This window comes from Coffea arabica, chromosome 5c, assembly GCF_036785885.1.
Source record: "Coffea arabica cultivar ET-39 chromosome 5c, Coffea Arabica ET-39 HiFi, whole genome shotgun sequence".
In the NCBI taxonomy this organism is placed as follows: domain Eukaryota; kingdom Viridiplantae; phylum Streptophyta; class Magnoliopsida; order Gentianales; family Rubiaceae; genus Coffea; species Coffea arabica.
Genome location: NC_092319.1, coordinates 32,590,639 through 32,615,053, shown reverse-complemented (window position 1 = coordinate 32,615,053; position 24,415 = coordinate 32,590,639). Strand labels below are relative to the sequence as shown.

At 34.3% G+C, this 24,415-nt stretch overlaps 2 long non-coding RNA genes and 1 pseudogene across 6 annotated transcripts; 1 reads left to right on the top strand and 2 right to left on the bottom strand.

Annotated features, from left to right (window-relative positions):
• Positions 1-325: 325 nt before the first annotated feature.
• LOC140007495 (uncharacterized) lies at positions 326-2,428 on the bottom strand. 2 transcript variants are annotated; one of them, XR_011814808.1, is made up of 3 exons: positions 2,045-2,428; positions 1,469-1,641; positions 326-873 (listed from the first exon to the last, which is right to left on the bottom strand). It is a non-coding gene; the product is annotated as an uncharacterized lncRNA (long non-coding RNA). The 2 variants fall into 2 exon arrangements; XR_011814809.1 differs by having other exon boundaries at positions 1,469-1,638.
• Positions 2,429-3,404: 976 nt separating this feature from the next.
• LOC140007704 (uncharacterized) lies at positions 3,405-23,564 on the bottom strand. 4 transcript variants are annotated; one of them, XR_011815058.1, is made up of 5 exons: positions 23,219-23,564; positions 19,997-20,051; positions 16,666-16,725; positions 4,410-4,469; positions 3,405-3,601 (listed from the first exon to the last, which is right to left on the bottom strand). It is a non-coding gene; the product is annotated as an uncharacterized lncRNA (long non-coding RNA). The 4 variants fall into 4 exon arrangements; XR_011815056.1 differs by having other exon boundaries at positions 20,004-20,051; XR_011815057.1 differs by lacking the exon at positions 4,410-4,469 and having other exon boundaries at positions 20,004-20,051.
• On the top strand, positions 12,798-15,541 carry LOC113689281 (uncharacterized; annotated as a pseudogene).
• Positions 23,565-24,415: the final 851 nt, after the last annotated feature.

Genomic DNA, 24,415 nt, shown 5'->3' with positions numbered 1-24,415 from the left:
CTAACATGACACTTTACCTTTCCTCACACCTCGGACGAGTGTCGTCCTTTCCAATGTGGGGATAGGCTCGTAGCATTCAAATGTGTCAGGAAAACTATGCTGTTATAGCATCTCATCTGCCAACAAAAATCTCTTTTCTTGATAATCGAAAGTGTCAGGATAGCTATAGTTAGTAACAAGTAGGAGTTTTTTTAACTGAGCTATGTTGACACTTTTAACTGCCAGGAGTTTTTTTTTCTTTTTTTTTTTTTTATATAGAAGCAACTTGCAAGTAGTGCTCCCTGCTATACATTCCGTCAATCAGAAACCCAAAGGACTTGTAAAATTATCCCAAAGAACAGAATGCATATAGTAATCTAAAAGCAAAAGTCAATGCTCAAATATAATTTGTTGAACTAAAAGTCAATAACAAGTACTAACATAGCAAATCCCTAACAAATACAAACTTGAAAGATTCCCTAACAAGTATAATTTGTTGAACTAAAAGTTAGGTAATGTAATTGTACAATATTAGCAACGATCCGTGAGAGGTACAGTATATATATAGTACATTGTTTGGGCTCCTATCAAGTAGGATATTAAAACCGAGCAACCCATACCGTTAGCGAACTAATCAAAGTGAAGTCAGCTCCATGAATTTCTGTCTAATGTGATAATTGTCCGCACCAGTAAAGTACTTTACGGGCATTTTCTTTGAACATAAGAAGCTCCATGTTCCTCAAACTTGTTAATCGAGAGATAAAACAGACTGAAAATGAGGAGAAAAAAGGGGGAAATTTTGAATATTGAAAGGTAGAGTGGATGTAAAAGCTTACTCAGATTTTGAAAACCACATTTGCTGAAAGGAACCAAGTGACTCCAATATACTCCTACCTATCCAAACATTGAATGCAACAAGTTAGTCAACGTAGCTTCTGAATGCAAAGAAATGTCCACTTCAGTCATAAAGCAGTAGCAAATTGGTCTAAACATGCAACTTTGGAGGAAGCATCGAAGCACATCTAGACTATATAGTAAGTAAACATATCAAATACTAATAAAAAAGGATAAGGGAGTGATTTCCAAATTATAGAACTAATTAATAACATTAAGATATTTGCTTGAGTATTTGTTTTGTCCCCTTTAAGGCATCCTATGATTAAATCATAGCAATTGAAAGATATAGGTACAAACAAAATTCATTACGTCAATCAACCCAGCTATTAAAAGAAATTAAAAACTCCCATAAACCTGCAGCATTTTTGTCTATGAAAAGCCCATGACGTGTCTGCTTGTGAGCGCAAATAGTTAATTGGCATTAAAGACGAATTACCATGGAGTAAAACTACACAGGTATGCAGAAAACGAACTTAGAGCACAGTGGAAAAGGAAATTGCAAAATGGGTACCAAAGAGAGATCAAATATAAAGAAAAAGGCTAACATTCAATATTCAATCATTAAATACGTATTGTATAAACAATATCTCACCCTTAGTTCCATACGGGAAAGATAAGGCCTCTTCTCTGTGTCATGAGGAAATCGAACTTTTCCCTTTTTCTCTTTTGACTTCATCCATTCCTTATTAACATTGGGATGAATCCACATATCTTCCATGTCTTCTTTCGAAGTTCTGGAGTCCCAAGTTGTATTCAATGGACCTGCTACCTCATGTATAAACACACAAAATTTCTCTTTCAGCACTAATTGGAGTGAATTAATAAAAGATAGAATGAGATTCATAGCAGTAATTATTCACTCTCATCACTCTCCAATCACTCTCATCTCTCTATTCACTTCCTTGTAAATTTCCTTCTTTCTTCATTAAAACCTTTCGACAAACAGGTAGTGAGCATGAAAAGTTTTGAAATTTCTTTTTCATCAATTCCTTATACGGCCTGAGCTAGAATTTTAAATCTAAAGCTCTACTCAAACCTATGATAAATTCTAGCCACTTAAAATCAATTAACAAGATGAAAGTAAAGCATAACCGACATGATTGCAGACAAAGAAGAAAACAATACAATTAAGGGGGAAAAAGAGGTATAAGAGTGCGGGAAACTTTACAGTGATGATTTCCGCTGTAGTGGCTAGACTCCAGTGAGACGATGGCAGCAACCTTCGCCTACTCTACTCCTCGGCACGCTCAACCTGAATATCTGGTCAGTAAGGAGAAGCATGGGGATGGTTTCAGAGGAAAGAAGAAAAAGGAAAGAGCACGAGTATCTGTTTTCTTATTCTTTTTGTCCTAGCAAAAAGAGTGAAGGCTTATTGGTGCAGCTGTCGTGATTGACCAAACAGGGCAGAGAAGCTGCCGAGTTAGCAACTGAAAATGGGGGAGTGGGGCGGCAGCGAAGATGGAAGACGGAAGAACCAAAATGGAGGAGTTTTGCAAGATAGTTTGCAGAGAGAGAGAGTTTGTGAGAGAGATAAGAAGAACCAAAATTTCACTAGCCGGCAAAATGAAAGTTTTGAAATTTCACCAAGTGTTTTGGCAAATGAATCTTCCACCAAAATCAAACGACATCGTTTAATGTTTTAATTTTTTTGTTGCATCTCACATTTTCTCGAGTGTCATGATAGGGAATCTAAAGACACATTATTATTTTTATATCAGATAAAATAAAAAAATTAAAGTATATGTTATTGAATTGATAACAAGTGTCATGATAGAAGTGCTATAATGACAAAAATTAACAAGTGTCCTTATAGGGCGTCAGGAAAGGCCATTTTTGTTGTAGTGCGGATTGACACACGAACTCGATAAAGTGGCTAGTTTATAACTTTTAAATACTACAAAGGCCATTTTGAGTAATTAATAACAACTAACAACAACCAAATTTTGCTTGAAGATTTTAGTTAAAAGTTTTAAAGACTCATAAGTTTCTTAACATATATGAGATTATTAGATTGTGTTTCTATTAAATACTTAAGATTTTGTAACTTAGATTATGTTTGAAAGACACATTATGTATTAGGTTTTTTAATATTTTGAAAACTGTAGATCTTGTGTTTTACTATGCATTTTGCTGTTAACTTTTTTTTTTTGACAAAAACTCTAATTCTCAAATTTTGGACTTTGTTTTTTGATTTGTAAGTTTTGCTGTGTATTTTGACAATAGCAACATTTACATGATAAATGGGCTAAATTATGTGAATAAAATGTTGGAATTGTTTCCTGTATAAGGTTGTGCGCTGATGCCATGTCAAAATAATTTTAATCATGTAAAATATTTAATGGGTTACATAGGTCAGGTCAGGGGTTGGTTCAACCTATAAATAAGTAAGTCAAGATGTGACAACCCTACCTCCCCCTAAGAAGTACCCCAGGGTTTGGCGGACCGCTTGCCTAACTTTCGTTAGGACTCGCTCATGAATCTCAGAAAATAATAATAATTCCCAAGAATAATAAGAATAAACCCCAAACTAAACACCAAAACTCCATGGTTAAATATTACACACCATCCAAAATTTCAAATTATCCATACTTATATATATACAATCAAACGGATAAAAATCTAAGTCGTTTAATCAAATCACTAAGTACAACTAGGATGGCAAGTTACTTAAAACAAGACGTCAACTCATGAACTGTCTATTCCCCGGCTTCCATGCTGCCAATGCCTGCTAAGGAAAACAAATTAAAAGAATGAGCTTTCGCCCAGTGAGGTTCCAAAACAATATGCAAACGAAGTAGCAAGTTGACAGTTATATACATCACAATCTCAAAGCAAGCTCAAATCAAAGCAAGTGGACATTCATAAGTCATTCACATTTCAAGTAAACAAGTCAGATAAGCGATTAACACTTTTACACGTAAGAATATAGTCTGCTCTCAAGAACAGGTTCCACAATAGCTTGTCTGGGATCCGTTGACACTCCATCAATCTCAAGTAGAACTCCACTTCACTCTAGTCTCCATCCACTGTTCAACCCCCTACCAGACCCGCACGCCAAACACAATAAATAGTAGAGCTAATACTCGAGTATACCAAATCCAAAGGACGCATCCAGTGGATAGAACAATAAACACTACTCATGGTTCATCAATTTTCTCGACTAAACTCTTGCTGGTTCGATTCGACTAACTAGTTAATGGGATTTGGGATTTCAGTCACTTCACTTGCATTTCAAGTCAATCACTCAGTGGAGTCATTATAAACACTTGTAAAACACTAGAGTGTTGCATTTCAAGTCCCTCAATATAGTCGATGGCATAAAATACTCAAACGACTCGAAGTCAAGCACATATATATCATTTTACATGTAAATAGTAGAACAGTGATCCAGTCAAATTAGGTTGAGTGTGATAAAGTACACACTCGCCTAATCAATATCAATGCAAGAGAGCTAGCATTTCAATCAATTGATAATCTCATCAAAACAGCATCCAAATCAAGTATAAGTCAGACCATGCCATTGAAACACTCACCAAATCAAGTGGATAGTCATGTCTTGACTTCGGGGTTTCCTTCTAACTCACCACTGACTCCTGAGACATGCCCAAGCTACAATTACACTTATCACCTTGATTAAAACAAGTGAAAGACACAGAAAACTCTAGTTTTAAAACTTATCAAACATGTAGCTTAAAAGGTATAGAGTCTTGCAACCAAATGCATGAAAATAAGGTTGGAAACCTTGTCCTTACTCTTAGCTTCTTTCATACAATTCTCTAACCATGATTACTTCATGTTTCTCCAAAACTAATGAATCGACTCATGCATGCCCTGTTTAAAGCATTAAAAGTTTAACAAGCCAAAAGGTATAAGTTCGCAGCCAATATTTTAGAGTTAAAGTTGTAGTTAAAGCTCAAAGAAACTTAGAAAACAGCCAAGGAAGATGAACTTTTTTCTTTTCAAGATCACAAAGTTTTCTTGCTCAAATCAAGTGAAATATTTCATGCATGCTAAGGTTAACACATCATTAAATATTTCAAAATAAAATATGTAGGATTTAACCAAAGAAAGTTATGTTTAAAACCCAGAAAGTTTTTCAAAGTTTTCGAAATCCCACTCAATCCATTTGATAAAATTCCCAGCTTTGGTGACATTTTTTTAAAAGGTATAACTTGAGTTTCATAGGTCAAAAAATCACAAAACTTACACCATTAGAAAATAAACTCAAAGCACTAATAGGATTTAGAAGACATCTTCATGAAATTCAGCTCATAGATTAGTTAAATTTCAGTTTAAAATCACTGTTATCACAAGTGTAGAAACAGAACTGTCATGATTTTCAAGAAACTTTGTTGATTTTCTGGTCTTTATAGAAATTGAACAAAACCCTAAATTTTATATCATTGGAAGCTCTATGAGTCTAGTTTCAAATGCGACAAACGGAACTTAATTCTAACTTTTATATACAAAATTATAACCAATTTGCCAAAGCTGCATAGAGGTCTTTGTGAAAATTTCCAGATTTCCAACAACTTGAGAAAATGAAACTTTTCTTAACAGAATCTCACTCCCTTGGCTCAAATTCAATAGACATGTGAAGATTAAGGTTTAAAAAAGTATCCTAAGCAAAAAGCTTGCTAAAATTACCATGAATTTCTGGAAATCAAAGCTGGAAAATTCACCAAAACCTAACAAAACCATAAAATCTTAAATCTCCCATTAATATGCTTCCTTTAGCTTCAATCATGACATATCGTGGATGAATCTCAAGAAACAAATAAAAAGATATGTTTTCTAGAACATTTACATCAAAACCCCAAGATGACAAACAAATCAAGAGGGATACAAGATTTTCTTCTTCCAAAATTTGACCAAGAGTTTCCCTCCAAACTTACCTCAAGATTGATTTGAGTAGATCAATCAAAATGGAGTATTTTTCTCTCCTTTTCCTCTCAAATTTTGTCCATCCCAAGAAGCTTAGTGAAGGAGATTATTTTATGGTCAAATGGAAGCTTAATAAGGATAAAAATCAAGCTTTAGTCTTGGTCAAACTTGGTGGCTTATTGATAAATGGCAAATTAAGATGTAACCCTTATCTAGTTGTCTTCCATTCACCAAAATATCCATTCCACCTCTAATTATCTCTTAACACCTTGTAGCATAATATTCCTTTTTATCCAAAACTCTCTCTAATCCTCCAAATTTATGATACGCACTTCACTAATCGGTCACACTAGTATTATACACTATGAAACCTAATGTGTACCAAATTAAACATGCACCAAATGAGATAATAAAAAAAGTCATGATTTAACCATTGAAGCAATCAAGAATTTGAGGCAAGTAAGTGGCAATAAAAGAAAATATGAAAAAAATTGTCGGATTATAAAACAACTTTGCAAACAAAACAACTAAATTTGAGCAAAAATACACAAAACCTTTGTCTTGATGCAAAATATGAGACATTTGGTCCAAAATGAATAAATGAGAAAATTCAGGTCCTCACACAAGATACGACATGGCACGAAAATCTAATGAATTGAATTAGAGTTGAGATTTTTTGACACGAACAAGATATGGCATGACAAGATAAGAAAATGACATGACCCATTGCCACCTTTAGTTTTGACTTTCTTAAAACTATTGTGTATGGCACAATCTATCTTTTGCATATTTTGAAAGCATATATTTGTTGGTGGTAGATATTGTACACTACGTCTTTTACTATAAAGTAAGAAGTGACATGGACAAAATGAAGGGGAAGGCTGGAGCTATTTTTGAAACTTAAAATTGTCATGGAGAGAATGAAGGGGAATTTTGATAATTTATAACTCCTAGAAATAGGAAAACTATGGAATTCCATAAATTGACAAGATATGCACAAAGCATTTTCTATCCTATGTCCTATACCATTTCTTGTCCCAAATCTTTTAAGGGCCTGTTTTGGGATTGCTGTAATTAAGGGTGGCAACTCTTGACCCAACACGTGAGTACGACACATATATGATAGAGAAAAAACCTAGACGGAACATGATAGGGGATAATTTATGTCAAAAATAGGTTGACACAAACACAACACATAAACAAAATGGGTCATAATGGGTCAACCTGTGGGTTGACACGATTAAACTATTATTGACATGTTAAGAATTTCAAAAAAAATGTTACTTGGTTCCCTCTTAATACTACACCAAAAATAAATGGTTTTATGTTAAATTTTGAAGTTTAAAAACTAAAATAATAAACTAAGCTCTTACAAGAATATATAAGCATATTTAAAAACTAAAGTATATAATTAAAAAAATCTCTTACAGGAATATATAAACATGTAAATCCAAACTTCACAAATATTTCATATGTACAATTTTTATGATTTTAATTTTTCACTTCCTTCCTTCATTGTTCTTATTTTCTCAAATTGATGAATATAGACAACCTTCATGAATTTAGTTTTTCACTCCCACCTTCATTCTTCATTTTTGAAATTGATCAAATACTTACCTTCAAATCAAATATTGCTCATTTTTTCTTCCTTTCTTACTGATTAAATATCTTTTCTGGGTAAATTTTAAGAGAAATTTTAAATATCTATTCCTTTCTTACTGATTTTCATCTAATTCCATTTTGCACATTTTCTTGTTTATACTGGTTTTCTATTGCAAGGTTTTCCTTATCTTTTTTCCTTAAAGTTTCTCTTTCTTGTTAAAGAAAAACAAAATAGACTTTTTTATATATTGTTAATGAGATGACAATGCATTCAAAACTTATATACGTAAAATCCAATCAGAGGTTGAAACCAAAAGTGATTAAAAGAACATCACATGTTTTCTTGAAAGAGAACCATGTTTTAAGTTTAGGTGATATGTCACCTATAATTTTCATGTAAAAAGTTAAATGGATCAATTGGGTAAAAACACGACATGATACGTTAGTAAACAGGTTATGAGATGAATACAACACGAAAGTCAAATGTGTCATGTGTGGATTTAGACTTGTTTAATACGAACATGAATATGGCATGATACAAATATGAACCGACACGACACGACACATTGACAGTCCTACTATAACTTATTGAAGAGTATTTTATCTAATAGAGATTTTAATAAAAGCATTTATTCAATGCTTAAGTACTTTTAAATATATTGTTTAGATACATAGTTCCAAAAGTAGTATTGAATAATGTGTAATTTAAATTTTTTTAAATGTATTTATCTCTTTATTTAATTCATAATATAGGATAAAATAATTAAATTTAATGTTTTATTTTTTTGAAACACAAAAGTTATTCTAAAAGCCTATTTAGTGTTGTTGTAATTTATTAAAAAATACTTCACACCTAATAGAGCTTCTAATAAAACCACTTATTAAGTGTTTCAATGCTTTTAAGTATATTGTTTGGCAACAAAGTTCTATAAATACTTGTTATATTGAATAATGTATAATTTTTAAATTTTTAAATGTATTTATCTCTTTATTTAGTTCATAATATAAGATAAAATGATTAAATTTAATATTTTGTTTATTAAAATATAAAGTTATTTTAAAAGCACCAAATTGAACTTTTGCTAGAAGTGCTTTTAACACCAAAAACTCTGTTGCTAATTTTATGGGATGATATTTAATTATTTACCAAATACCTGAAAAACACTTTCAAAATTAGTTTTAGCACCTAAAAGTGCTTTTTTAACAAAAGCACCACTACCCCAAATGGGAGTTTGACCTTTTGCCAAAACTATTTTAACACCAAAAACTCCATTTTTAATTTCATGATTCACTAAACACCTCAAAAGTATTTTTAGCACTAAAAAATGCTTTTACCAAAAGCACTGCAACCTCAATCGGGTTCTAAATCATCATATATTATTCATAAACATCCTATTTTATTTCTTTTTCTTGTCCCTATAGGTTTTAAAACTACTAATATAGTAGAATATAAAAGATCGTAGACAAAAAAAAATTAACTTCAAAATGCATTTTTAATAAATTTTTTGTTATATATTATTATTTAGTTTGTTATCTTTTGTATTCTACCCTATAAGTAATTGTTGGAACTTAAAGGGACAAAAAAAATTAAAATGAGATGTTCATGAGGAATATATAACGGTTTAATAACTATTGGAACAGAAAATGAGAGAGAAGTTCCTTTACAAAAAACATATTAACACTGTAACAAGTTCATGCAGTGTGTATGGTATTGGTAACACAGATTGTGGAACATTGGGTGAATTAAAGTATGAAACTCTCAAGTAAAAATTACCTTTTAACTAAGATCTATTTTATTAAACTGGCTTAACTTTTGTGCCCCCAGTGAGAGCTTTTGTTTACATGCTTGAAAATTATTGCATCAAAGTTCTCTGTCTCTATTGTGTCTAACAAAGAGTATATTTTGAAATATGGGTTGCTTGCAATTTATTTTAGTACTTTTTCCCAATCTATCTACTAAGGCTTTTTAATCAGTTTTGTCATAGACAATTCTACTTGTCCTTGCATTACATACACTATTGTTCTGCATAAACAGAATTGCTAGGTATTAGTTTAGGATTAATCTTGTCGAACTCTCCCACGAAAAGGAATAAAAAGAAGAGAGAGAGTAAACAAAGCAAAGCTAGAGCTTAAACGTTTTAGAGGGAGAAAGAACCCAAAGAAAAAGTATCGAAGATTCATTTGTTCATGGAAGTGAGGGTTTTCGCCAATTGATCTTGCTTAAAGCAGCCGTTAATCTTATTTTGGTTGAATTTTCAAAATAGCTACCAATCTTTTGACATATTTAGTTCATTATTTTTTTTAATCAAAACCCTAATTTTGCGAGCTACATGCATCGGTTGCTATAGTTGAGTCCAAGCAGCAATTCTTCTAGTGAATTTTGACTTCGCCAATAGCGAAGAAATTGCTGTCTTGTCATGGAGTGAGCTGAGTAAAAGAAGGCCACGTGTTTAGATTGTATTGGGAGCCTTGGGAGCTAGTTAGAGTAGAAGCAGTATAAGTAGGATAAATTGCTGCTGTCATTGGACTTTTTGGTTTTTTGGTAATTTGCGCTGGTTAATATTCAGCCGAGCGTTTCCATTTTCCCCTCCCCAAGTTTCCTTCATTCTTCTCCCCTTCTCTTCTTATTCCATCTCCTCTATTTCTGTAATAGTTTTTTTGCAAAATTATTAATACAATAAAACCCCATTTCCTGATCTTGGAGTTTGCATTTACTATTACATCAATTTCTTTTTCTTAAATCCTGGGTAATCTGATCACATCGTATCAGCGGTATCAGAGCAGCTACGATCCGTCTGGGTTTGGCTACTTGATTAGAAATCTTTCCTCCTAATTTTTCCTTCACTTTTGATTCACCTTATTTCCTATCCATCTTCATCTCTTTTCTGACCAACCAAAACATATATATATATATATATATATATATATATATATATATATATATGGAGACCCTTGAAGAAATCTCTAAAATGCCGAATTACTTCCTGGTGGAGCATAAGAAGCCTAAACAAACAACTAACGTAGTAGAGTACTATGAGGAATTTGAAGAGTGGAGAAACGAGATGTTGGCTTTGAAACCAGAATTCAGTGAGGAATACTTTATTGATGGTTTTAGCTTTGGGCTTGATTGGAATATCCAGATGAAGCTAAAGGGATTTAGGAATCCACCCAAGATTTTGAATGAAGCATATCTCTGAGCAAAAATCGAGGAAGCCGTAATGGAGAAGCATGATTCTGCTCTTGATTTACCAAAAGGAGAGTAGCTTATGAAAGAAAATAAGGTTATAGAGGCTAAACATAATGATATAATCACTAACTTGAAGGATGAAAGTGTAGTCAACCACATGTTTGATGAATTGTGTGAAAGGACTCCAATGGATTTTTTAGAGAAGAAACAACATAAAACATCAGCAAGGGACTATCAAGAAGAAAATGCTATAAACCAAGTGTTTGATAGATTGGCTCACAACGATTGTGTTATCTCTCAAGGGCTTAGCTATGAATTGTTTATAGGGGAGCTAGCTTGGCAACAAGGCTCTATAGACAAGAAAATATTTAACTCTGCTTCACCTCTCCATTGTCCCAAAAATCGGTCTTGGGTCAGCTGCGAGGTAAAGCAAAAGTTCACTGAGGTGAAAATCAATTGGAATCAGTTATCATGTAGTGGTTATCAATTTGGAAACTGGTTTTCATATCTAAAATCTATGTTATCATCTAAACTTGTGAAAATGGATAATGATGAACAAAAGCATGATGGTGCCGTCAATATTGTTCCTTCGCAACAAAATAGACCACTTGATGACTTGATATTTGATCTTGGGGGCAGTACTAAAATAGCAATGAACAAAGACTGTAATGACTCTAAAATTGGTGCGGTATCGATGCAAGGTATATTTTACATAGTAATAGTTGAACACCTTGTTTGCTTGATCAAAGGGTTGCCTAAATTAAGTAAGGACTGCAATCCTAATGTTGCTGTGGATGAGTACTGCTCTATGTCTTCATTTTGGATAGTGAAAAACAATGCACTTGGGGTAAAAAAAGATGCAAATGCATTCATTTTCATGTTCAACCCCGGTGAGGTTATCTTGCTTGAAAACTTCAGCAATGTTGAATTGAAATATGTATAGGAGTGCAACTTCAAATTACTTGAAAGAAGATGTCCACAGAAAGGAGAAGTAGAGAAGTGTACAACAGTTATCTATGGTGTCCGCATTTCCATTTGGCAACTTTCTACTCTTGCTATATGTGGTCAAAAAAGTAAAGTTGTGAATATGGAGGTTGGGGAAAGTGAACTTCTTAATGAGAAATCTTCCCAATCTTTGTTATGGTGTAGTCAAATTGACTTTAGTAAGGATAATAGCACATTGGTTTACGGCATATTACCAGCAATAGTGTTTCAAGATAGGGATATCATACAAGTACATGCACCAGTGAAAGCTATATCAGTACTTGCTAATTTCTTAGAATTAAAAGAGCCAACAAATAGGTACTTTGGTCTGCAATTTCTGGCTGGCTTGGCCTATAATGGCTACATAGGAATTCTCCTATCTATTTCAAATCCAAGAGTAACAGCAGGACTTCTAACCTTGCTTGGTTGTGTTGATGCTAACCTGCAAGACCTTTTAAAGGCAGTAGAGAAATTCCTTGGTTTGCATTATCCAGATCAAGCTGCTCTTAAAAGGTTATATATGGTTGGTGGTGCTACTTCTAGAATTTCAGCTCTTGTTGCTCAGCTAAAACTAATTCCAGGACCTGACTTTGGGAGTGATGGGCAATTTAGAACTTTAAAGGTTGTAAACATTTTGGAGCCACAAGGCCTGGTTGACCATCAAACATGTGAACTCCCAATTCCTTTACTTGATTCTTTTGTTTCAGTTATGCAAAAGTTGGTAGCTAAATTTCTTTTGCACATGCTTATGGAAGATCAATCTTAGAAGAATCAGCAAGCTTTGCCATTTTCTTATACTACTTGCTTGCTGCGAATTGCCAAATATCAATCTGAAGACTTTGTTTGGAAGCCTGGAACTTTGTTTGACATCCTTGAGGACAAGGATTGTTTAAGGGGGAGGCTTTGTTATGGAGTGACCTGAGTAAAAGAAGGCTACGTGTTTAGATTGTATTGGAAGCCTTGGAAGTTGGTTAGAATAGATGCAGTATAAGTAGGATAAATTGCTGCTGTCATTGGACTTTTTGGTTTTTTGGCAATTTGCACTGGTTAATACTCAGCCGAGCGTTTCCATTTTCCCCTTCCCAAGTTTCCTTCATTCTTCTCCCCTTCTCTTCTTATTCCATCTCCTCTGTTTCTGTAATAGTTTTTTGTAGAATAATTGATACAATAAAACCCCATTTCCTGATCTTGGAGTTTGCATTTACTATTACATCAATTTCTTTTTCTTAAATCCTGGGTAATCTGATCACACCATAACATGTCTATGGGTGCCCTGGAGAAATCCGCCAGTGCCAACAATTCGATGCAGCGTGTTAAGGTTTGTCGGCTGAATGATGACGGTAAATGGGATGACTAAGGAACTGGGCATGTCATTATTGATTATTTAGAGAGATCGGAAAAGTTAGGTTTATTTGTTATTGATGAAGAAGCTAATGAAACATTACTTTTGCACCGGATAACCTCATATGACATCTAATGCAAACAAGAAGATACAATCATTTCTTGGAGGGATCCTGAGTATGCAACAGAATTGGCCTTTAGCTTTCAAGAAACAACCGGTTGCTCTTACATTTGGGACAACATATGTAATGTGCAAAGGAACATGCACTTTAATACCTTGAGCAACGAGACAAACCATAACATCAATAGTGAATTGCGGGAGTTGCCTCCAGTTGAGCTGTCTACACTACCTTTAATACTAAAGATTATAGTTGGAAATGGGATAGCTGATCAGTTGCGTGTTACAGATCTCATACTACATGATCTAGAATTTATTAGGAAGCTCATGGATCTCTTCAAGATTTGTGAAGATTTGGAAAACATTGATGGCCTTCACATGGTTTTCAAACTAGTCCGAGGAATTATTTTGCTGAATAGCATGCAGATCTATGATAGAATTTTGGTGATGAATACATTATGGATATAATTGGATGCCTCGAATATGATCTTGATGTACCTCATGTTCATCATCGAAATTTCCTTAAAGAGAATGTGGTCATTAAGGAGGCCATACCTATTAAGGATCCCGTGGCTCTTTCAAAAATTCATCAGACGTACAGAGTTGGTTATCTCAAGGATGTCATTCAGCCTAGAGTATTGGACGAGGCTACGGTTGCAAGCCTTGATTCCATAATTCATTCAAACAATGCAACTGTTGTCTCGTTGTTAAAGGATGACAACACCTTCATTCAAGAATTATTTGCAAGATTGAAGTCATGTTCAACTTCTGCAGAATAAAAAAAAATTTTGGTACTCTTCTTGCGTGAGTTTTGTTCCCTAAGTAAGAGCTTACAGATAGTGCAGCAACTTCGGCTATATCGGGATCTGATTAATGAAAGCATGCTTGAGATCATAACTGATATCTTGTAGAGTCAAGATAAAAAGCTCATATTAACTGGGACAGACATCCTCATTTTTTTCTTAAATCAGGATCCAAACCTTTTACGCTCTTATGTAACTCGGCGGGAAGGGATCCCTCTTTTTGGGCTTTTAGTGAAGGGTATGCTCACAGATTTTGGAGATGACATGCATTGTCAATTTCTTCAAATTCTTCGTAATCTTTGGATTCGTATACATCAGGATCACAGAGAGAGTCTATCATCGACATCTTCTATGAGAAGCACTTGGGTCATTTGATTGATGCCATAACATCCTGATGCCCACCTAATAGCGCTGCTCAAGCTGGCAGCAAATCTGGGAGATCAGATGAAGAAGCTGGGAATCAAATTAGTGCCAAGCCAAAAATATTATTAAACATTTGTGATCTGCTTTGCTTTTGCGTTTTGCACCACGCGTGTAGAATAAAGTGCAACTTTCTTCTCAATAGTGTGATTGATAAAGTTTTGCTTCTGACACACCGAAGAGAAAAGTACCTCGTAGTAGCTGCTGCTAGATTTATTAGAACTCTTATTTCACGCAATGATGAACATCTGTTGTCTCATATTGTAAAGAATAACCTGTTGAAACCAATTGTTGATGCTTTTGTTAGTAATGGCAGTCGTTATAATCTGCTCAATTCTGCCGTTCTGGAACTTTTCGAGTATATCAGAAAGGAGAACCTAAATGTCATGGAGTATGAAGAATAAACAGGAGGCGTGTTCCAGATTGCATTGAAGGCGCAGCTGCTCAACTTGATGAAGAAAGGCGTGACTTACAAATCACGCCTTCTACCTGATATAACAGAATTATACTTCTGTTTGGCGCAAGTGGAGCTGATGATTCCAGAACTTCCACATGGCCTCACCTGATTAGCTAGTTTACAAGTTAGTTAGTCTGGAAATGCCATAAAAGGCTGAAGAATCCGAGAGTTAGCATAGATTTTTGTCATATTATTTCCATTGTTTGTAAAGTGGAATTGGCCCTGCCAACTTCCTCCTCTCTTCTCTCTTAATTCCTTCAATCTTTCCCTTCCAATCCTAAATCCGTTGATTCTGTTTCTGTATTTGACATACCTATTGTTAATGAGAAGTTGAAGCTCCAATAATCATCTCCATTCCCTGTTCCATTCAAATTCGTCAGGAGTTAATTCACTTCTGCTGCAACTAATCTGTCACCATTGCTGCTAATTGGTTCAATACCATAACACTAAAGATATTGTTGAAGTACTTAGTTGATTCTTTCTGGGAATAGTTAGCCCAATTTGATAATTTGCCATCAATACGTTCGCTGAAGGTTAAATATGAACAGGCACTTGAAAGCGCTGGATTGAGAAGTAACACTAATGTGTTAGACTCCAGAAAACGAATTGACGATCGTGCTGTTGAGAAGGAAGAGGAAGATTATTTCAATGACGACAGTGATGAAGCATATTCAGCATCAGCATCTATGCCAAGTAGAAAGAGAGAACAATCCCAACCCAATTTGCCTAATGGTTCTGCTACAACCTATCCTTCTACAAGGTCTAGTGGGCTAGTTGACTATGATGATGATGAAGATTACAAACGACCATCGAGAAAACGGGCAGATAATTCTGGTGAAGATTATGAAGTAGAATCATTCCGGTTGTAGCGATCACATGAAATCTCAAAGCCAAATGAAGGTGTATTTGCTGCCTTGTGCTCAACCCTAGGTCAGGCTGTATTACCCGGTAAGAAAACAATCAGCACTGCTGTGACGGTCCCACCTCCTTCTAGGGCATACCCTAGAAGTTAGTAGATCGTCTATCTGACTCTTGCTAGCACTCACTCAATCACATTACTTCAGAGATAACATTTGATAAACTCTCATTAATCTTACATTAACTTTAGAGATAACATTGTGATATACTAAAACCACACGTTCCAATCTTTTACAATGCCAAGTTTAATACAAAACATCAGCCGTGATATGATACTAGATAATTTACAATCACAAAAGAATTCATGTTAACTCTCTAAACTCTCTCGTTCGTTTCTTGACCACTAACTCCTATAAGGAAAACAAACTATAAGGTTGAGTTATAGTTCAGTGAGGTTTCCATGCAAGCGACAATCAATAAACACTTAAACCAAATAAGCCAATAACAAAATTAAGCAACTAAGGAACACTTCACTGAACATTCACTTTTAAAAGAATACAGTGCTCACATTAGAGGCACTTTTCACTGTATAGTCACTTTCAAAAGGATACAAACTCCTCCTGGGAGTTATTTCAATATCAGTGTACATTCATTTCAGTGTTGTAATATGTTCATTTCAATATCATTGTACACTCCGCCAATTCACCTTCTTATATCCTCCAAAACAATAAACAATCCCCTACATTCGGTAATCAGTTAAATAATCTCCCAACTTCAGGGTAATACTCGAGTATACCGAAATAGTTATCCAAAGCTTCCGTCCTATCCAACCAAACCCTTTGCTGCCTCGAATAGTCCGTTGAGCAGAGGATTTTGGGGCCCAATTCAACCGATGCGGTAAAATACACATACGGCTTACATTCATGCACACTTATAGTAACATTTGGTTAATTATCAACCTTCAAACTCAACTAAATCGAGTGCGATAAAGTACACCCCTGACTTAGAAAGCGGGGAACAATTGAGATATACTTTATAATGAATCACTTGCAATATTCCATAATAAGCACATTTATCACATAATTTCACTTAAATAAACATAAACAGTTAAACACACAAATTCAAAAACACTCACCAAATATCCAAATAAGTTACTCTTGAGTCTCGAGTTTGTTTCCTGGCTCACAGTTATTCCCTGGGATAAGTGTATAAGTCCAAAGTAAATATACAATTTGTAGATATTCATTTATTATTTATTACCATATTATTTGAACTATTAAAATCAAGTTTGACTTTAAAATACAAAATATAATATATTCAATATTTATTCTACATTTCATTTCGAAACTTATTTACTTTATCATTTTAACCAAGAAATATACATATTTTCTAAGGTTATGATTTATAAATATTTAAATTAGGATTAAACCATTTATCACTCTATATCTTAAAGTTAAAATAAACAAACTTTTCATCCTTCTCTTCTTCTTTTTTTCCAAATCAAATTCTAAGTTGTCTATTGAGTTTTGCATAAACGTATTAGTTTTCTTGTTTAAATTTCTTAAATGTTCATAAGCAGAGTTCCACAATGAATTAGCTTAAATTTTAAGATTCCATAAAAGTTTCATTTCTCCCTTCATCTGGTCAGCATAAACAGTATTTTAGCTCAAATGTTCCTTAACCTACAACAACTCCACTTTTTAATTGCTTAAACTTTAGTCACCTAGTATACATTTCATTCAAGGTGAATAACTCATAATTTCAGCATGTCGATTGACCACATCATATACAAAATTTGTCATCTTCAATCGCAACCATTAACTAGCCTTTCTAGCAATGTATCGGTCCAATATTCGGTATGTTTCCCTCAAATCTTTCCTTTCACTCTCATGTCCCAACTAGACAAGTTATTTACATTTATTAATCTACAAAGCAGCCTTGTACAGAACGTAGAAAATTTGTAGCTAAACCCAAAGGAAAGACTGATCAAAACTCTTCCCTCTCTCTCTCTGCCATGAAGTAATTCAGCAGTTTGATTCACAGCTTTCCTCCTTATTTGCCTTAGTTTAACTCTACTCATAGTGCCAAACATAGTTATTAATCTACATAGCAGCTTTGACTATCATCTATGAAGGTTTATAGTGTTGGAAATTGGAGGAAAACTGGTCAGAAGATAATTTCCTTACTCTCGGCATCCTAACAGATTGCACCAGCTTTCCTTGCCAGTTTTAGCTAGAATTCTCTAAGGTGTTACCAGTTCAAGGCACCTATCTGTTAAGACAAGAGATTACACATATCTCATGTGTTTATTAGTAAGAGTTTCCAGAATATCAACAAGAAGTTGCATATTCCATTCTCATTTTCTCGGCCAACCTATCTGCAGCAGCTTACATTCATCTTTCCTTCAGTGTTCACTTCAATTTATACTCATTTCTGTCTTGCTTGACGAAATTAAGATGTTTTATAACACATCACAGCTTAATGAAAAAGTTTAAAAGCCAAATTGCAGAAGACAGCTAATGTTTCTTAGCTCCATTTCTCTCGTGTGAAGCTAACAGATTTTCATCAGGTTTCTTTCAATAAATTCAGCTTAAAGTTCCAACTTTTGCAAGTTTCTACGGCTAACAGTCTTTCAATACTTAAAGTAGGCGTAATTCATATATTCCTAGCTATAGTTTCTAAAAACAGGTATTTTGGGAGGAAAACATCTAATCATCGTATTATGAGTGACCAACTAATATTTATAAGAGTACAAACCTAACAAAATATTTACAAAAATACCCTTACTAATTTATTATCTACAAGAATACTTATATTCTTTTAATACTCCCCTTCAAGTTGGAGCATATATATCATAAGTATCCAACTTGTTACAAATGTATTTCACCCTAGAGCCCCTTAAACTCTTGGTAAACAAATCAGTCAATTGATCTATAGACGGTACATGAGATGTCTTGATGATTCCGTCAAGCAATTTTTCTCGAATGAAATGACAATCAACTTCAATATGTTTTGTCATTTCATGAAACACTAGATTAGACGCAATATGAACAGCCGCCTGATTATCACACACTAAATTCATAGGTTGTTTATGCTCAAACCCAATTTCAAGTAACATGCTCTTCAACCAAACCAACTCACACACATTGGGAGCCATAGCATGGTATTCAGATTCTGCACTTGATCTGGAGACAACTGTTTGCTTCTTACTCTTTCACGACACTAAATTACCACCAACAAATACACAATATCTTGTTATCGATGTTCGATCTGAAGCAGAACTAACCTAATCTGCATCACTATATCTTTCAATATCAGTGTGTCCATGATTTTGATACAACAACTCTTTTCTAGGAGCACTCTTAAGATACCTGAGAATCCATATAACATCATCCCAATGACTATACTAGGGGTATCAAGAAATTGACTTACAACACTTACTGCAAACGAAATATCAGATCTCGTTACAGTAAGATAATTTAATTTACCCACAAGTTTTCGATATTGCTTAGGATCATCTAGTAATACACATTGATCTCCTACTAATTTCATATTAGAATCCATAGGAGTATCCACAGGTCGGTAATCTAAAATCCTAACTTCACTCAGCATATCGAGTACATAGTTCCTTTGACATAAATAAATTCCATATTTTGACCGAACTACCTCAATATCTAGAAAATACTGTAGATGACCTAAAACTTTTGTCTAAAAATTTGCCTACAGATTGGATTTAAGTTTCTAGATCCCCACAACATCATCACCTGTAATCACAATATCATCCACATAAACAACTAATAAATTTTACCAGTATTAGAATACTGATAAAATACAGAGTGATTTACTCCACATCTTGTCAGATCGAATTTCATGATAACACTACTAAACCGGCCAAACCAAGCCCTCGGAGAACGTTTCAATCCATATAAAGATTTTTTCAAATGACAAACCAACTGCGAATTCTCCTCCTGAACAACAAAGCCAGGAGGTTGTTCCATATATACCTCTTCTTCCAAATCTCCATGTAGAAATGCATTTTCATATCTAACTGATGCAATGGCCAATTACAAGTTGTTGCCAAAGAGATAAGAAAACGAACTGAGGTAATCTTTGCAATAAGAGAAAATATTTCTAAGTAATCTATTCCATACACCTGAGTAAATCCTCTAGCTACCAGACGAACCTTCAATCTATCAATAGAACCATTAGACTACACTTTTATAGTGTATACCCATTTACAACCAATAACAGGCTTACTAAAAAGAAGAGCAACAAGATCCCAAGTACCATTTTGCTCCAAAGTAGATATCTCTACTTGCATAACTAATCTCCAACCAGGATGATTAAGAGCATGAGTAATACACTTAGGAATAAAGATAGAATCAAGGGAAGTAACAAAAAAAGAATATGACATGGAAAGATGAAAATAAGAAATAAAATTAGAAATAGGATGAGAAGTACAATACCTCTTACCTTTGCATAAAGCAATGGGAAGATCTAAATCAGAGGAGGACGTCATACCTGAATTTGAAAATTGAGAGTTAATTGGTGAAGTGCGTGACATATCAGGAACTTTCTCAACTATAGAACGACGAGAATAAACTTGAAAATTAGGACGAAATAATCGAGTTATGGAATCTGGTGGACTAGAAAACTCAGGTAATAAAAAGAAGGGACTAGTAAAACAGGAGAGTAAAAAGAGGGACACTGGTCTAACTCACAAGATATACCGTGTTTCATAAAATATGGAGTGGATTCAAAGAAAATAACATCAACACAAGTAAAAAATTGATTTAAAACTGAATTGTAACATCTATACCCTTTTTGCGCTCATGCGTTTCCTAAAAAAATACACTTAAGAGCACGAGAATCTAATTTATCCACCTCGGGAGCAAGCTGATAAACAAAGAACACACGTCTAAAAATACGATGAGGTAATTTAAATACAGGTTTATGAGGAAAAAGAATAGAGTGAGGTAATTAGGCTCCAAAAATACTAGATGGCATGCGATTAATTAAATAACATGCGGTTAGAACTGCATCACTCTAAAAGTGTTTAGGCACATTCATGTGCAACAAAAGTGTTCAAACAACTTCGATTAAATGTTCAATTTTTCTTTCAGCAACTCTATTCTGTTGTGAAGTGTGAGGACAAGAGAACTGATGAAGAATACCGGATTTAGTCATAAAGGTATCAAAAGGAGTGAAAAAATATTCTTTCGCATTATCACTGCGAAGTATATGTACAGGTACACCAAATTGATTCTTTATTTCTGTAACAAATGCACAAAAAATGGAATATAGTTCTGAACGATCTTTTATTAAATAAAACCATGTAACTCCGGAAAAATTATCAACAAAAATTACAAAATATTTAAAACTTAACTTTGAAGTGATTCGATTAGGACTCCAAACATCAGAATAAACTAACAAAAAGGGTTCTGAAACCCGTTTATTGACTCTAGGGACAAAAGAAACACGATGATGTTTATCTAATTGATAAGATTCACATTCTAATGAATACAACTGACTCAAGGTAGGAACCAAATTCTTCAAATTTTGTAGAGACGGATGACCCAAATGACAGTGAGTTTTAAGAGGAGAAACAGTGGCAGGGTACGCAATCGGACCATTAGAGTTGAAAAAATAAAGACCATTGTGCTCATACCCTCCACCAATCATCCTCTTCGTTTTCAAATCCTAAATGACAACAAAATCAAGAGAAAAAGTAACTGAACACTGTAGAAATTTAGTAAACTTACTAACCGACATTAGATTAAAAGGCAAATTGGATACGTAAAGAACAGAAGACAGCGAAAGAGATGGATTAATTTCTACAGTGCCTAGTCCTTTAAGTTTAGTTGTAGATCCATCAGTTAAAGTAACATGAGGGAAGGAAGTATACTCTTGAAAATTAGAAAAATTTCTAAAAATACCTAACATATGATTAGTAGCCCCTAAATCAATGATCTATGAGTCAAAATTAGAGGATGTGAAGAGACAAGCCATAGCATTACCTTTTTGTGCTAAAGAAACAGAGGGAAAATATGCGTGATTTACAGTTTGGTACTGTAAAAATTTGACATAATCTTCCTCAGGTATGGTAAAAGTTTTCTGAAACCCATGTACTGAATAACTTGATTCAGTTTGGTCAGTGGTAACCGCATTAGCAAACCGAAGTGGTTTTCCATTTAAATCCCAACAAGTATCACGAGTGTGATTCTTCAAACCACAATGAGTTCACTCACGGATGCCTTGACTTCCACGACCTCCTTTACTTCTTCCTCCATGAGAGCCACGTCCCAAATTAAGTTGCTCTATCCGATTGTTGTTAGCAACTAAAGTAGATTTGTCATTAATTAGAGCACAATCACCTTGTTCATTGTCCTTAGATGCAGAACATAAGACCCGAGCATACGCCTCTACAAAGGATGGTAATTGTTCACCTGCTAAAATTTGAGATTTGATTGGTTCAAATTCTGGTTTGAGACTAACCAAGAATTTGAGCGCAAGTATTTGTTCTCTTTGCCACTGTATAACCGTAATATCACTTGAGAGAGGCATTACAGCATTTAATTCTTGTGAAACTCGCTTAAGATCATCAAAGTATTCAGTTATTGTCTTGTTATCTTGTTGCAACTGAAAATACTCCAAAGAAATATTATATATCCGTGAAAGATTACTGCAGTATAATAACCGGACATAATCCCAAACTTCTTTTGTTGTCTCACAATGAGAACACATGTAAGCAATTCGTGGCTCTATAGAATTTCATATTGCTCCAAGAAGTTGGGTATCCTCTTGAATCCACATTAGTCTCTTGTGGTCCTCCATAGGAGAGTCATCTATGAGATATTACTGCTTTCCTAAACCTGTCAGATAAATCTTAGCGGCTTTTGACCACTGTTGATAATTAGTATCATTCAATTTTCAATTTGTGATTGGAGGCATCACCATTGGCATAATATTAGTGGACATCATAATGCCTTTTGATAAAATTTCAGCCATAGTGAATAACACTTCAAACCAAAGAAATGATCAAAACTCGAGATGAACAGTGCCTCGTGAACAGTGCCGCCTGAACGCGATGAACAGTATCGCGTAAACAGGACTTTTGTTAGATGTTTAACCCTAACCCTAGGATTTTTGCTCTAATATCATGAAAACAGGTATTTTGGGAGGAAAACATCTAGTCACCGTATTATGAGTGACCAACTAGTATTTATAGGAGACAAACCTAATAAACTATTTACAAGTATACTCTTATTAATTTATTATATACAAGAATACTTATATTCTCTTAACAATTTACATCTTTCTCTGATAGCAAGTTGTACAATTAGTACCTGTCTCTTGGTTAGAGAACAGAATTTTCTTCCAACGAGTTATCAGTTTCTAAACAAGATTTTCCTGCAACAAAACTTAATTTTTCTTGGCTAGAATCCAGCACACAGCATGCGTATTCAAGTGTACTAGATGATTAAGAGGTTATTACATAAATTTTCATCATTTATAGGCTGCAATTCAAACTACAGCTCTCAATTTCCTCCATTGCTATCCGACAGTTTCATTTCCTTCAAAACAGAATTTCACCTTTGCTAAGAGTCCATTTCTTTACTAAGTTTTCGTGCAGCTCATGTGATTTTCTAGTTACACTGAATAAACAGAAAATAGGTGCAGGTTCTTACCCTTTTCTCCTAAGAATTCGATGTTGCAGGCTGCTAAAATTTTCGGTTCTGGTTCCTCACTCTTAGCTCTAGTTTCCTTTGCCCTCTGACAGTATTCTCTCATCTTTGTTTAGCTGGTGATACAGCTTACTAATCTTTTTTTTCCTCACACTCAGTTCTTCACCCTCAATCCTATTTTTGTAAGATGCAAGAAAGAAAGAAAGAAAAGAAGCTGTCTGCTTCACTCCTCTGATCACCGCCTAAATAATGAGCCTGCTGTCTAGTTATTTCCTCTCGGTTGTTTTGTAGAGTTTTAATGTAAGAAAGACAACAATGCTACCTAAATACTCTTGCTTTCGGTCACTCCTGCCTCAGCAAATGTTCCACCGCCCAGCTAGCAGGCCAACTCTTATTTGCTCCGCTCAATCACCGCTTGGACTTAGCAGATTATTGGCAGCTGTTTCTCTTCAGTTTTGTCTTTATTTAGAAGGCTTAAAGATCAGATGAAACAAATACTACTTGGTGGTAAAATTTTTCATTCGGTGCTCACCCTTCAAAGCTGCTTTATCAGTGACTAACTCTCCATACCCTTCCTCCACTCGGTTTCATGTTTGAGAATTCTGATGCCTTGCTTGGCTGCATGGTAGTTTATCCTTCTTCCATGGTTAATTTGGTCATTCAATTCTAGCTCATTTGCTTGCTAATGGTCTGTAATAATTTTTTTAACACATTGACTTCAAATTTCATTCGTTCTAATTTGTATGTCCTTGGAAAATTTTCTTACATTAATCTAGTAGATTTTCACACATTTTGCTTTAAGGAAAATTAATTAGTCATGTAACTTATTCAATTATATAATAAATTTAAATGACACAATTTTGCAATATGCCTATCATATATTTATTTAATTCATAAAATTTTTCTACACTATTCTAGGATATTTTTTAAATTCTCAATTTTATAGGAATTTAATTAGGCATTTAATTTAACCATTTATTCGTTATATGTAATATTTCTAATATCAAAGTAGATAAAATAAAATAAATGCAAAGCATACATATAATTTTCTCGAATTCTCACAACTGCTTGAAGCAAATCATGAAGACAACGGGTATAAAGGCTCTTCTGACTAGGGGAAGAGCTCAGATGTGGACAATCTTGCTGACCAAGAAGAAGTTTCTCCTAGGTGCTTTACAGATGGCTTGCGTGGTTCTCCAG